The sequence below is a fragment of the Acipenser ruthenus genome, chromosome 28 (assembly GCF_902713425.1).
Source record: "Acipenser ruthenus chromosome 28, fAciRut3.2 maternal haplotype, whole genome shotgun sequence".
NCBI classification, from domain to species: Eukaryota; Metazoa; Chordata; class Actinopteri; order Acipenseriformes; family Acipenseridae; genus Acipenser; species Acipenser ruthenus.
The window spans coordinates 15,189,400-15,192,569 of record NC_081216.1 but is presented as its reverse complement, the minus strand read 5'-3'; positions in this window follow the sequence as shown (position 1 = coordinate 15,192,569).

Here is a 3,170-nt window from a genome sequence, read left to right as displayed (position 1 = left end):
ATGGCCTAAATATATTGCTTGTTCCAACCCCAATGACATAAGTGCTCTTGTGCTGGAAGAACCAATCATTAAAGTTTTCTGACAACTGTTTAGAAATGACTCATTGAACCCAATGACAAGTGGCATTGCAAGGTTTCTAAAATGAAGTAATGAACCAATGTGCTTGCTGAGTATACAAGCAGTATCTTGCGCTTCCTTACCTGTCAGTGAGAGATTAAAAGCTCTATAACCATGACTGCGGACAAGCCTGTCTCTTTTGCATAGTGGTTAAGACACTCGCTTGTGGTGTGCATTGTCGCCAATTCACACCCAGTCTCCCGCTTGTTACATAAGCAAATACTTGAAGCAATTGCATAGTATTTAATTGTATGTAAATATGTATATTTAAATGCACTGTAACACTTTATAAAAAGCAATTACAATTATGATTACTGTTTGTCACTACTGTCATTGTGATTCTGTATCACCAGGAAGCAGAAGTATCTTTTTCTGCCATGGCATTGTCTTCTAAATATCTGTATATTCCAAACTGAGAGACACAAAAGATTACAAAAAGATCTTCAACAAAATAGGGAAACCAGCAATAATATTGCTATTGCTAATAAGAAAACATTTATTTTAAAACCTTGGTCAGCACTCCTTTAATTGTGAGCTGTTTATTGTATGCTGAACAAATATTTTTCATACCTAAATAATCAGCTGTCTAAAACGGTTTCATCAATACCATCAAGAGTACCATCCCTTTATTTAATTAAAAAAAACAAGTTAAACAAAAAAATGACAGTAGGTTATGTGGATAGCACCCGCAGTCGCATATTAGGGCTTTGGTCATTTATTACAGTGCTACAGCTATTCATTTCCTGACCAGCACTGATGGAACTCCACCTTGTAGTTCTGCTGAACCTGTAAGTGTTAATCAGGGAAATGGTTCATTACATGATTGGTGTCTGCTTGGAGGCAGGATGGTGACAGATCTTCTCAATGCTCTTTGTTTCACTGTCCTATGCTCCCTGTGCCCCACGTTCCTCCAGAGAGGTCACTACTACCAATCGATTTGGAACCTAATGTTAATCCATTGGGTGATAAAAAAGGACTGTATTTTGAAAAGGAATTACTGTAGTAGTAAGGTTAGAGGGTGATTTGTCTTGAGATGATGATCTTGGCCTTCTTTCATTTAAGTAATAATGATAATATGACAACTATGACTACTACAACCACTATTACTACTACTACTATTAATATTTCATAAAATAGCCTTGTACAGAATTACCCCAGAAATGTTTGTTTGTGGGATTGGAGGACACCTGCTGAACCTTCAGTTCTCCTGAGCTGTTGTCAGGTATTGCTGTGATTTGGGGGTAAAATAATTGGGCACTAAATTTGTATATTATTATTATTATTATTATTATTATTATTATTATTATTAACAAAAACATTGGTGAGATGCAAAAAAAGTCAGTTTATCAAAGAGTATTTTGAGACAATACCTGTAATTAATATTGTTACAGTATTGGACAGTATGTATGTCGTAAGTTGATCATTTTACTTTTCAATTTACCAATCTCAGCAATTTTGTTATGAAACACACTAAAAAGGTATAGACTATCCTTTTTTAATACCAGCAAAATATCAGAAGTAGAAAGAGGCTTTTGAATATGCAAAAACATTTAACGCAATTACTAACTCAACGTTTATAATTTACATAGGAGTACTGCAAACAGAATGTGTGCATATAGTCTATTTATATGCCAAGGATACCGCATTTAATTAACCCTGTTACTTGTTTATTTAAGAAGTGAGGTCAGATAAAATGTCTAATGGGAAAGATAATCGAACTGGTAACAGATTTGGGCCGCATTTTTTAGGCAACGCACCAGAATGTGTCACCAGACTCCATGTGTTCACTGGCTCAAGTTTTAACCTACATCTTTGCAGGATGTTTTAGAGCTGGAGCGTGTTTTGTTTGTGGTTCATCTTGCCTTCTTTTGTTATAAATAATAAACACAGCAATCTAAAAGTCTGCCAGCTGAACAATGCAATGCTGGATGAATAATATGTGATAGTATGTGACCTTTGGGTTACCTTCTCCTTTTAGGATTCCATCAAAGCTTCTCCCCAAGGTTTTCCTCTTATTATGAGCGATTCAATGGAAGGTATTAACTCAATGTGAATGTTATACAGTTGTTAAACCGTCCGCATTCCATCACCCTCTCTGTGGCAGAAAGCAGCATAACAATGCTAACTCCAGGCCAAAAACATGTAGGGGCAAGACCCACAGTACCTGTTCTTTAGGGTTATAAAAAGCACAAGTCCACCTCCCTAATCTGTTTGTGTGTGACTCAAGGAATGTCAGGGAATGTCAGAAGCTGTGGGAGAGGTCCCTGCAGTACAGCTGATGCAGTTTTGCACTGGTGTAACATGCTTGAATCTTGGGATGAAGCACTGAACCCTTGTCCTAATTGTCGTACACGTTCCTTGGCTGCGATTCCTTGTAGCTGAAAACCATACATCTTACACGGCTGTTATTCAGTTATATCTACAAGTTCCAGGCTGCTGTATGCCAAGCATTTTGTAGAGGGCCTGATATTAACTGTTGTGTCCCTAACTGTGCATTTCTGGTTTCTGTGGATATTGGATTGTCATTAGCAGGTATAACAGACATTGATGTGTGAGTCTGCCCCTGTCAGAGTGATAAGGTTAAAAGCTCTTCTACTGCGAATGCAGACAAGTCTGGCTGTTTTGTATATTATTATTTTTTTATTTGAATATCTACAGAGATCACCCCTTTAAAACCCACCATATTTACTGTTCTCTTTTTCCTTAAAAAATAAATAAATACATAAATAAATAAATAAAAACAAGCAGATTACAAAAGCGGGTTTTGAAGATTATACTGCAGAGGATGAAACCCCATTCATGACATCAGGCGTAAAGTATTGAGTTTCAATAAACTAAATAAAGCTTGGTCATTTTTTTGTACTTGTATTTCAACAATAAAGCAGGTATAATGGAGTTATTGGACTGTGAACATCTGTGTATGGGTTATATTGACAGTCGTAACATGACTAAACCTTTCAGCTTTGACCATTTCCTTCTACTTGTGCCAATATATTCCCTCACACACAGCTCATTCGCAATTCCATAACTCTATATAAATAACGTGGAGTCAG